Below are 13,308 nucleotides of genomic sequence, written 5' to 3'. Positions count from 1 at the left end.
TCTTCCAAGGTTCATCAGCCCATAGCCTTTGACCTGAGAGAGGAAATGAGCAAAAGATGAGTAGCACAGATAAGCCAAGGCCATGAACAGTTACCATGACCTAGAAGCCCCTTGTGGCCAGGTGGTATGCTCTTGGTCATTCCAGAACAGGGATATGAGGGCGTTGTACGGAGGACCATCAGCTTCGAGGACTTCTAGCAAAGAAATGTGTGCTTATTAACACAGGTGATTTCTTAGAGAGTAACAATATCTCAAATCACCTGAGACAGTCCCAGTTTATGCCTGTTGTTCCAGCATACTTTAGTAATAAGTTCCTTGCATTCTAAAAAGTGTCCCAGTTTGGATGATGAATTATTTGGTCAACATGCTCAGGGGGCACCAGCCTGATCTGTGTCACATTTTCCTTATTGATAGAGGGAGGCTAATTTAGAAAACCTTTAATCAGGACTCTTCACTCATGCTTCTGCCCTCCCTCTACCCATGTCCTTCCCCTTCCCCCTCTCCTTCTCCCTTCCTTCCTCTTTCTTTCACACACACACAGACACACAGACACTTACACACACGCCACTAGTTTATCTCGCTATGGCTACATTCCTTCATCTGGCAAATGCCATCATGCTTACTTTAGCAGAAAAGATTGTAAAATAAGCTCAAAGGGTTCATATCCAGACTTTATTATAACCATACAACCTGCATTTGTTCTGTTTGCTTTAAGAAAGTATCTCACATGACAGTTGTATGAACTCAGATATCATTTCTAAGATTCCTAGCACATAATAGGTATTCCAGAAAAATTTGTCCCATTCTCTTCTACTAGAGTGAAGGTCAAAAGTAGCTTAATATTATTTTATTAAATTATGCAAACTTAATAAGCAATAGTTGTGTTTCATAAATGAAATCCGAGGGAGAATTGTGTGTATGAACCTGCAATTCCAGGTTCTTTTTTAAGATTGTCTTTCTTGGAGACAGAACATGAGAGACTCCTAACTCTGGGAAATGAACAAGGGGTGGTGGAAAGGGAAGTGGGCCGGGGGTGGGGGTGACTGGGTGATGGGCACTGAGGGGGGCACTTGATGGGATGAGCACTGGGTGTTACGCTTTATGTTGGCAAATTGAACTCCAATTAAAAAAATATGCAAAAATAAATAAATAAGTATTGGTAACTTAAAAAAAATATATTGTCTTTCTTCCATGCCAATAGTGGCCAAAGTTTCACTACAAGCTTTGAGATCCATGGGCTCAACAAAAGTACAATTTAGCCAAATTCAAGTTTTTAAAAGGCAGTGTTTTTCTGAGACATCCCAGATGTTGATGGAAGAAACCAACATCTTGTGTGATTTCTGGAACCCTAAAAAACCCGCCTCACAATGTAGGTTGAAACCCCTGGCAGTGATCCTACTTAAAGCATGACTCTCAGCATAGAAAGATATTGGTCTACCACTGGCTTCCTCTAAGATCCTTTTTCTGAGACAGGGCTAGGAGGATGATACTCTATCCATCATCAAGTGTACAGAAGGAGAAACTGGGACTTGAAAAGGTTATTTCAAGATCGCTCAGCTAATGAGTGGCAGAGCAAAGACGTATACCGACAACATCTGCCGACCCCAAAGTTCTTTAAATATTAAGCGAAATTCTTTTTGTTTCTATTCCCCCAAAGGTCCCTGCTTACTTCAGAGTCTGGATGATATCTTTGAGGTCTGCTCTTTTGACTCCTCAGCATTAGTGACCTGTGTTAGATAAACAGAGAAGTCTGGTTCCCTGTGTCCCCTTCTCGTCCACCGCTCCCTCCCTCCTTCCTCCATCCCTCATTTATTTCCTCTCCCCATCCTGTTATTCATACACCCACATATTCGTTCTTCCATACAAGCACACACATTCATCAGTGCCAAGGCACTGATCAAGGTGCTGAGAAATTGAGGTAACAAAGCAGGACTTGTTGCTTTAGAAATTCATAGTATGGTGAAAAAGAGAGACATATAAACAATACGAAGGAGAGAGGGAAGAGATGGAGAGGAATTTCAGTGTTCTACCTTGTTATGTTTTACTACTTAATTCCCTTCCCGCAAGGATGTGTGAGGAAATCTCGTATTAAGCAATACTTTGGCCCTTAAAGTCTCACCGGGTTTGATCTATGCAAAGTTTGGTGTTGCAAAAGCTTGTCTAGAACGGATCAACTCTGTCTTTTAAATGGGTAGCAGAAAAAAAAAAACAAATTATTAGGAGTTAAAAAAAAAAAAAAAAAGCAGAGAAGCTCATTCCCATTTAGATAGTTCCTTCTTTTTTAACTCCTAAAAAGGGGACTTTTTTTGTATTTCTAAAGGGGAAGTGTCAGGTGTAGAGACATGCAATAAAAGTGAATGGATAGATAGGTGATTTGCTAAAATAATTCCATATTTTAGTGATTTTTTTCTCAAAAATAAAAAGCCTCAGAGTCATAAGCAGAAGTGAAAATCAACTAGAAAGTGCTGACTTACTGTAAAGCTCTTCCTTTGTGACAGGAGGAAAGCTGGATCTGTAATCATGTGTCCATAGATGCAACAGTCTCCAGTAATACCCAGGCCCTATCTGGACTAGGAATGCTTTTCTTCTCTAACCGAGTTTTTCACTCTTTCTCTAGGTCACCTGCCCCCATTGATGCGCCCTGAGGAAAGAGCCACCATCAGACTTTGGGAGTTCTTCCTATAATCCCAAGAATTAATTTCCCATTATGAGGCTACTGTTCCTCCTGTTTCTCCTCCTTGTGTGTCTTGTCCAGATGACATCAGGTAAGCTGCAGCTCCTACTGGTCAGATGATATGACTGATGGTCATGGAGAGGAATAGGGCCACGTTGACACATGATCCAGTGAGGTACCAGAGTACAAAAACTGAGTGACAAAGTTGAAAGAAGCATAGCATGTACTACACATTCCATTTTACAATAAGGAGAAGGGTAGCTTAAGAAAAATTAAAAGATTTTCCCAAGATTGCTCTTAATTAGTTGGTAGTAAACCCATAAGTCATAACGGTGGTAGATAACACTTACAGGATCTCTACAGCTTACAAATTATTTCCATATGAAGTAACAACAACACTAACAATAACAAAATATAATATTGACCGCTCCCTCTTTACCAAACATCACAATAAAAATTTTTAATGTAGTGTCCCCCAGGTACCTCATAACACTATGGGTAAGTGTTCTCTGTCTTGTAAATGAGACTAAAAAATGAAGTAACTTGTTCAAAGTCTTTTCAGGTTCTATGTAGGAGCATTTGACTCAAGCTTAAGTGGGTTTAGTCTCAGATGATGTTTTCACTAAATATTCAATAATCTCATAAAATAAATTTACTTATTGGATTATATGTAAACATTAAATACCTTTTTAGGATGAGTACATCCCATGCAATATTTGGAATATACTTATACATACTAAAAGAGTATGTTATTTATCCGAAATTCACATTCAGCTGGAAATCCTACATTTTACCTGGCAACCCTATGCATACTTCAGCATGCGCCAGGTTATGCTGTGGTCTGAATCTTGGCATCTTCAGAGAGTCATGATTTAATTGTTGCTCAAATGATACAAATCCATCATGGGTCTGTTTACTGCAGCTGCTCAGACCTAGCTGATGGAACAGCCACCACCCTGGATATTGCTGGTTGCCATGTCAAAGAAAAGAGCTCTGAGGAACCCAACATTGTCAGTGAAAGGCTCTAGCCCTGAAAGGACACATTACTTCTGATTAAAATTTATTAACTGAGCAAGTCTTATGGCCCCACCCAATCATACAAAAGATAAATCCTACTTTGTGAGAAGAACCTAAAGAGCCAGACCTATTTGGTGAACAGCCTAATGGACATAGGCAGTTGGATATAGATAAATAGAGAGATATAGATATGAATATAGGTGGATATATATTCATATTTTTATAAATGATATCAATCATAAATATACATGAACACAACACATTCACATATATACATTCTTATTTATAAGCATATGTATTACATATATAATTTGTAATTACATATATATAATTAATTTTACCTTGCCTTCTTATGAAATATTAGGAGAATCTGTGACTCTCAGAGAAAAACTCTGGTCCTGGTGGAACAGGAACCAGAAGCCAGGTGTCCTAAATCCTGGCCAAGTGTGCTTTCCATCACAACATAGTGCTTTTAGAAGCCATAGCCTCTGACTTATTCATAGTTTCCTTGTGGCTGATCATCATTGTCTTTCTTGCTCTCTTAATCTTTGGCATCATTCAGGCTGTCGCTACTCTCAAGTTTTTTCCTGAATTGCTATAGTCAACCAACTTGATCCTGTACCATGTTCTTTCCAGCTTAGCTCACAGAAGCCAAGAAGACCAGTGCTAGCTACATGCCATGGTGGTGGCATTTAAAATGTCCCGATGTATTCAACGACTCTCTCATAGCATGAGAGATGGGAGGGACAGTATTCAGGAGTGAGAATGCCCACTTATTGTCTAATGCTTATTGTCTAACTTGTGCTACACACTTGTAAGATTTTGCTTTTTTGAAAAAGAGAAGGCAATTGGGAAGCTTTTATGAAGAACATGTGGACTGTGTCCCTAACCATGTAGCATAACCAAGTCACTTGCTTTCTCTCATCTAAAGTTCCTTCATCTGAAAAAGAAAGACACTATGGTGCAGAGGTCAATAAACTTTTTTGGTAAATGACCAGGTAATATTTTAAGCTTTCTGGGCCATGAGGTCTGTCATGACAACTTATCTTTGCCATGAGAAGCAACCATAGACAATATGTAAATGAACAAGTTGTGAATGAATGTCTATGAAACTATTTATGGGCATTTGAATTTAAATTTCATATAATTTTCATATATCATCAAATATTTTTATTCTTCTGAAGTTTTTTTTTACAATTAAAAAATAAAAAGTGATTCTAAGCTGACAAGTCACACCAAAATGGGTAGAGGGTTGGTTTTGTCCCTGTGGACTGCAGGTTGCAGATCCTTGCTGTACAAGATCAATTCTGGTAGCTTTGGTTAAACATGCTTTATTGGTTTTTTTTTTTTTTTTTTCACCTCTCCTTCCTTTTCAGGGCGTGAAAAAAGGCGGAAATCTCTTGAATGTGAGAGAATGGGTGGTGTCTGTAAGCACCAAAAGACCCATGGATGCTCCATCCTGCCTGCAGAATGCAAAAGTCGGAATAAGCACTGTTGCCGAGTTTAGCTTTAGCCTCCAGTGAATCTTCAGAGCAGGGTCCAGACTCTCCACTGCTGACTTCTGCTGAATAAAACATTGCCACTCACGTGGGTCCTGCATCAGGTTTTTCTGAGGGCATGGTTAGGTGGCAGTTCATGGAACTAATGGAGGGCAGGGGCAGTGTGGGACTGAAGTTATAAGCTCAGTCCCCACCACTAATTACCTGATTGACTTTGGACAAGGCCTCTCCTTTTCTATGTCTCAGCTTCCATCTTCTGTAGTTACAGAATTCAAATGGTTCTCCAAGCCCCTTGTAATCTGTTCATATATACCTATCAATCAATTGATTGAGGATAAAAGCTTGAATTGTGTGTGTGCGCACATGCGTGCTCATGCATATGTGTGTGTATTGACAATATGTGGGGTATGAAGAGATTTTATTCTCATTTTCATACCCCTTAATGACTGTTGGGTATCAAGCAATGGCTCCCAGTTGGTTATTGAAGAACAAGGGAAATAAATGGATCAGAAGGGCCTACGGGTGCAGAAAGCTCGAAGTTGGTACCCAGGCATCCAGCCATAGAATCAGAACTCAGAGATTCTAGAAACCAACCCACTGTTTCATAAGCAACCAAGATTTAGCGGTAGTTATTAGTTTTCTCTCTCCAAAGATGCCTTTCCAAATAGCGGATTCCTTTAGATTCACTTTCTTAGAACACACAGAATGATTTTCCACACAGATAGGATTTGGATTGTGTAGCAGAAGCCTGATTAGAAGCTGATTAGAAGGGGAAATGCCATCTTTAGCAGAAACTCTTTAATTTTGAAATAGAGTACAATTTTTCTTTTCTTAATGACTTTCTTTTGATAACAAATGAAACTCTTGGACACTGCTGCTGGGGATGCAAAGTTGTAAGGCTAGTTTGGAAGCTCATTTGGTGGTTTCTTATAAAGTTGGATGTACGCTTGTCATATCACTCATCAATCCCACTCCTGGGTGCTTACCCAGGGGAAATGGAAACTTACATTCCCATTAAAAAACCTGTATCTAGGGCAGCCCCTGTGGCGCAGCGGTTTAGCGCCGCCTGCAGCCTGGGGTGTGATCCTGGAGACCCGGGATCGAGTCCCATGTCAGGCTCCCTGCATGGAGCCTGCTTCTCTCTCTGCCTCTTTCTCTCTCTCTCTCTGAATAAATAAATAAAAAATCTTAAAAAAAAAAACCTGTATCCAAATGTTAGCAGCTTATGTTTGCTAAAAATAGTTAACAATACAGATGTCCTTTAACTAGTGAATTAACTGTGGCACATCACATAATGCAGTGCCATGCCACAATAAAAAGGAACAAATGATTGATTCCAGTAACGTGAATGGATTTCAAAGGCCTTCTGCTGAGTTCAAGAAGCCAGCTATAAAGACTACAGATTATTTGATTTCATCTATATAGCACTCGTGAAAAGCAAAACCATAGGGTTGGAAGCCAGGTCAGTGGTGGCCAAGGGAAGGGATCATCGGAGACTGACAATAAGGAATAAAACAAGGGGAATGTAGGTGATAGGACTATCATGTATAGATGTATGGTAGGGGACACTCTGCATTTGCAAATCCCTTCAAATGATGCTACACCATGAAGTTTGATTTTTAGTATATATATACATTTTTAAAAATAATCAGCTCGACGTGGGCAGAAAAACGAAATGCAGACTACAACAATTGGATCTAATGGTATTATACATTAATCATGACCACACGAAAGGCAGTGGAGAAGAAAGAACTAACCTAACTGATTTTGAGAAACTGTTTTGATCTGATAATCCGAGACTAAAGATGAAAAGACCTTACATGAAAAGTGGAGTTGGTTGTTTGATTTATTTTTCAGGGGTTTGGATTAGCAATTCTAAAACTACTTGTATATATCAGAGTTGAACAAAGGAGAAAATGCACTGTAAATAAGAGCCAGTTTTGTCACTGATGGAGGAAAAAAGGTTATAAATAAGGAATGAGGGAGGTGAGAAGGACCATCATGGTGCTGGATTGATGCTGGAGACACTGAAGAAGACCATGGGTTTTTAAAATACAGATATATTCATGTGTGTATATAAACAAGAGAGAGAAACAAGGATCAGGGACATGTCAGCAGCAATGAGCATATCGAGTACTCAGATCTCTGTTTCATTTTTTTTTTTTTTTTTTTACGTCTTTTTTTAAGGTAGGTTCTATACTCAGGATGGGGCATTAACTCACAACCCTGAGATCTAGGGTTTCATGCTGTATCAACTAAGCCAGCCAGGCACTCCTCAGATTTCTGTTTCTAAATACCGTTCTCTGTAGATGGAACCAAGGATCTTTGAGGAGCTAACTGGCTCCAGGACTGGGACTGAGAAAATGCAAGGTGAGGCCAGAAGAAAACAAAGTGCTCAGAAAACGGGGCATGTTGAGAGGACCCAAGAGAGACCTGAAAGAGCTCCCAATGGGCCAACCTGAAACAATTTCATCCAAAAAAATGAACTGTTGAATTACAACTCAAACCTTAAACAGCCATGGGGCCATATTGGTACAAGTCAATCTCTCTTCCCCACTTCCATTTAAAATTTTTGTTGTTTCCATAAAGCTTCAAAGATAAAGTAAAATTTCTTCTGGTAGATGGAATCTGAAGTCCTCCATCTATGGGCCATATATTCTCTAGTTTCATTTCATCACATTCTGGTTCTCAAGCTACCCCCTAATGTGAGGCCAGGCATGTGTGTGCTATAATGACCTCGCTCTCTTCACATTGGAACACATCACTTCTTCAACTTCCTCTTGCTAATTCTTACCCATTTTTTTAAGACTCAGCTCATATATGGCATTCACTGGGAAGACATCTTTGAACCACCCAACTTGGATATGATTTCCACTTCTGTGAGTTTTCTTAGCAGAAAACACCTTGAATCCATACTCCAGCCCCCCATACACCAGTACAGTTCCTAGCACAGAGTAGGTCGTTAAGAAGTACTAACAAGATTAATGAATCACTGAATGAAGAAAATGGTATCACGAGGCCTCAGCCTTCCAATTTAATTCAGGGTAGCTACAGTAAGCATGACTTTTTCAGTTTACTTAATTCAGGGTAGATTCGTTAAACATGAATTCTTCCATTCATTTCATTCTTACGCAACAGAAGCTTCTTCCAGGGCACATCCCTGGCATGCGAGTCATACAATTTTTTTTCCTTCTCAGGCATACGCTTGTTTGTGAGTCACAAAAATGATACACTTCACCGTGCCTATAACCTGTAGAAAGAGCAAAAACTATTTATTTTGTGAAGAAAGTCTCAAGCCCCCCATACAGGGGAGAAATAATACAGTCTAAGCAGAAACCCCGAGACTTTATTGCTCAAGAACCTACACTGTCACCTGCACCTCCTCCTCCCTGCCTTGTCACTCCTGCTTGCTTGTTAAACAGGAGGACAATGCCAGTCTTTGAGAGCTTGTTAAGAACAGAAATTTATGATGTTATTTGGAGGCTGAAATCAAAGTCCTCACATATTCCTCTTGGGTTGACATACCATAAGAGTGGCAAGTGTGCCCCTAGTGATTGATTATGGGATTGTCAATGTCCTTCAAAAGCAATACACTAAGACTTTGGTTTTTATCTTCCTGGGACAGGATTCCACTGAGAAGAAGATGATAATACAGCCCTTCATCTGAGGAAGAAAGATCTGTATGCATATTTGGTCAAATATAAAAGTATACTCACACAGTGTGCCTCAAAGTGTTTAAGGAATGTCACCAGCTCCCTGAAGTTTACCCATAATTCTGAGGCTTAGAATCCCTATCTTTAGGGTTTATCAGATATGTCTTAAAAATAAGATTAAAGATCTAAAATCCAAGTCTCTGAAGGAAAAGACCCATAGGCACTGGTTGAGGTAAGAGAGGTTTCCAGAAGGGGAAAAAAAATCCTATGTGTCTCAAACTAGTCCTGAAGAAGTCTTCCTTTCCTGCCTCTTAGAAGGTGGGAGAGAGAAAACCTACACTCAGCCCCAAGAAAGAAGGGCCTTGGTGCTGCCAATTGTCCAGTTTGCCCACCATGGGTTATTAGCTAATTCACCAACTTTGGACCCAGGCTGTAGACGTGGGGCCTCAGACTAGCCATAGGGCCATGCATATCCTTTGTGGAAGAACTCAAGGGTCGAAGGCAGGTTTACTCCCTTCCTTCACTTCATTCTTGGGTCTCTGCTCTGTTTACGTTGTCTTTAACCTGCCCCCCTTCTACTGGGGCAAATAGTTAGAGCTGCGCATTTACTAGAGAGCTTTCATAAACCTGCTTATCATGGGCTCTTGCACCCTATCTTCACACCACATTGTCAAAGCTATCATGTAAGGCCCCCTGCCCATCTTGTCTTCATCTATGACCATAGCAGCTCGGGCATCAGGGCCACCCATCCTTAAGAACACTAGTATCTCTTTGCCCTAGCTCTGTCACCAAGAGTTACACTAAGAGCAGTCCTGTAATCCTCTCCTTATTCTTCCCCAAATACATTCTCTCATAGCCCAATATACTCTCTTCTCCTCTGCTCTTGGATTAAAAACCAGTTCAATGAGGAAGCTGAGGTTGGGTCATTATTCTGAGTGATGCAACAAAACCAATCATCATGTTCAGTGGGTCCACAGTGAACAGACTTGTTGACACAAAGCAGGAAGGAAGACAGTGTCTTAGGGCACCCTGCCCTACCCAGCTCCTGTCCCCTTGGCTCATCATCTGTCAGTTCTGCGAAGTGGTGCTCTTCTAGAAGGCATAGGAGCCCCAACCATGAGACACAGGAATGGACTATTTGGGTGAATTCATTTATATAAAGATAGAATATAGAGGAGGAGAAAAGTAGAGGTGGAAGATTCAGGTGGGTGAACACAAAGCACAATATGACAACAAAAGAGAATGGCTGGTTTTCTGGAAGAAGTAACGTTCAAACTCTCAGTGACCCACCAGACCTTCATGATGCTCACCATTCAAGCCAATTTTCTCCCCCCAAATCCAAGGAGTTATAATACCCTATAAAGCCCCTGAGCTGTTCTGTGATATTCAGTACTTCTGGGATGTCAGGAATGAACACCAGGCAGGAAGTGAGGCCCTCTCTACCTCTCTCCCTTTTTTCTTGCCACTCCCTTTATTCTTGCTTGGAAGAGCACACACCTTCAGGTTTCTTCCAAAATACCATGGTTTTAAATACATGAATTGCCTCCTTCTAGAAAACCTTTAAGATCTCTCTTTTCCTGCTCTTACAGCCAGTCACTAAACACAGTATCTGGAGAATGAGGATGGAGGACTTTAGTTCAAACACAGCTCAGCAGGCAGAAGCTTCAAGAAAGGAGAGCGTATTTGTAGAAATGTCATCAGATTGGACAAGAAAGCAGGTCACAGCTTAAGCAGATGCCAAAGAGGGTTTACCTGGCATGACTTGAGAGATGAAGAGGACAACGAAAATGAGAAGGGAGAATAGTTTCATGGTGCCGAGTCCGTGGAGACCTCTTTGAAGTTCCTTGAAAAGAGAAGACAAATGACAGAGTAACGGGGTTGAATAAAAAGTCATTTAAAGCCTCCTCTTTTATAAGTCTGATCGGGCTGACTAAATACAGAAGAGAATGTCCATTGTAATCACAGAACCAACAGAAATACATAGTGGACAATGAATGCACGTAAAATAAACAAGGACGGCGATTAGCAACGTTTGGTTCAGAGCTGGAGGAATTTCTTTTGTTAGCACCTAATGAATTAAGGCCCAAGGAAGGACGGTAATGGCCGTCAAATAAACATGGGATTCATGCAGCATTTACTCTGAAAAACCTGGGACGGTTTGCATAACTTTTTTTCCCAGTTATTCTCAGGGAACTCGGAGAGTCTGTACTGCAACTCCGAGTAGAGACACAGTCATAAGAGGACCTCATATTTTTCAAATCATCTCTCTAGTGCTTGGTAGAATGAAAACCGTCACCTACCTCTTATGACTCACCTCCCAAGGCCCTACTCCCCCTGAAGAGGTGGTCCTTCTGGTCTCTCGATCTGAAATCTACTCTGTGCTCGGCCATGCCACGTGGTCTTAATAAGGACTGGTCCTGCCCACTCTGCTCAGGGAAATTCTCCTGTTCCAGCGATGACCCTGCTGATTCTGGCCATGGTAATGTCTCATGACAGAAAACCTCGTGTTCTTGGCTCTTGTCCTGCAAAGCAAACATAATTTCCAGTGTAGGTGAAAGCAGAGGGGCTTTCCTCCCTAACCGAAGCCTGAAGAGTGACAAGTTCTCTTCCCAAATTAGGCCTTTGTCTTGAGGCAGGGTGATTTAAGGCAATCTACCCCTTACGTTTTATTTAACCTGCTGCCTCTCTTCTCTATAACTGGGGTGTGGCTAGCTGACCCTGACTCAGTGTCACGGAGCTGGGGATGAGATTTCAGTTATTCCTCACCGAGAAAATCTTGGGTTCCTCCAAAAACAATGATCTCCCCAGACTCTGGATGAACCCTTGTCTACAACAAGTGTCCTTGGGAGTTGTTGACTCAAGAATTTTCATACCTTTGCCTCTTCTCCCTAGATATGATTTATCTTACATTAGTTTACCTTACCTTACCTTACCTTACCTTACCTTACCTTACCTTACCTTACCTTACAGTAACTTACCTTATATTTGTATAAGTAGTTAGAACCAATGAGGAAGACATACCGAAGGGGGTTATTACCACCTTCCCCTGTGGCCAGGGGAGAAGTAGCCCTACGTTATGCAGGTACTAATATGATCCCTAAATGTACACATGAGGAAAATAAGACTGGAGATACTTAGTACAGTGATAATATTTGTATGTGGTGAAGTCAGAGTCAGAAGTGTGGTTCCGGATTCTGAGTGCTTTCTTACTGCAAGGTATTCCACTAATCTCTTTACATAAGGATTGGCTCTTAGGATCCAGTAAAAAGTATACATTTTAAAAGAATAATAAACTGGCAAATAGTAACTTTCCATAGACTAGTGATCATTTAGAAATTAGGGCTTAAAAATAAAGGTTTTTATGACATTAACCCAGGCAACGTAAACATCCACTCTATAGGGAAAATGTGTAAGAAGAAGGAATATTTTTATAAAGAGTAACAATGGTGACTTCCACTACCACTTATTATTGTTTAAAATAACAGTGAGGCTTGAAATATGTGACAGAGGCTCCAAAAAGGAAAAAACACCAGGACAGAGAAGCCACAAACAAACCATGCACCCACTGACAGTTTATGATAAAGGTGACTTTATGTGAGTTGGGAGGGAAGGACTATTCTCTGAAAAAGCATGTAGAGTTGACTGAATATTCATCTAGAGAAAAACTATTTGATAATCTAAGTAGAGGCATGAAAATAGGTTATAACTTTTTTCTACATAATTTTGATTTTTGAGTGTTTTGTAGAGAACAAGAATGCATTACTTATATAACTGAAAAAAATCAAAAGACTTAATATTTATTACCAAAATTCCTAAAATGTCAGAAGGATGAAATATGTCAAGGTTTTTAGAGTTATCTGAATGTGTCCTCCTAAAATTCATACTTTAATGCCTAATCCCCCAGTGTGATGGTATTTGGGTGGCCTGTGGCAGATGATTAGGTCCCTATGGATGAGACCCCAGAGAGCTCCTTGTCCCTACCATCACGCGAGGACACAGCAAAAAGACAACATGCATGGGCATGCTGGACAGCATTTTGAGTCAACATATTCCAGAATGTGCCTCTTTATTTTAAGAGACCTAACAATTCCTAGGGATTGCCCCAGAGTGAGCGCAGCCTCAGATTCGGGATAACTAACTAAAACCCATACCAGATGGAGTTAGATGGAGCAAAGGGATTTCATCAGCCACACGCTCCCCTGTGAGGCCGACCCTGCACACCTGCCCACACACCCAGGACTTCCTATCTCTTTTCCCTGATTTTTTCACATTTTGCACTTCTAAATATTTAAAATATTAAATGTTTGTGTGTCTATTGTTTATCTCCTCTATTAGAATATAAGCACCACGAAGGTAGGGATTTTTTGTTTTGTTTTGTTTTGTTTTGCTTACTGCTCAATGAATACGAGTTAAGAAAAATAAATTAATGAAAGTTGATGTAATCACTGCATTTCCTCTGCACAGT

General features: G+C 40.5%; 1 long non-coding RNA gene across 1 annotated transcript; it reads left to right on the top strand.

The window, feature by feature from the left end:
• The first annotated feature begins 2,623 nt into the window (after positions 1–2,623).
• Positions 2,624–5,277, top strand: LOC144284232 (uncharacterized). Its single transcript, XR_013352587.1, has 2 exons — positions 2,624–2,765; positions 5,068–5,277. It is a non-coding gene; the product is annotated as an uncharacterized LOC144284232 (long non-coding RNA).
• The last annotated feature ends 8,031 nt before the right edge of the window (positions 5,278–13,308 follow it).

This window comes from Canis aureus, chromosome 15 (genome assembly GCF_053574225.1).
Source record: "Canis aureus isolate CA01 chromosome 15, VMU_Caureus_v.1.0, whole genome shotgun sequence".
Taxonomy (NCBI): Eukaryota; Metazoa; Chordata; class Mammalia; order Carnivora; family Canidae; genus Canis; species Canis aureus.
This window is presented reverse-complemented; position numbering and strand designations above follow the sequence as displayed.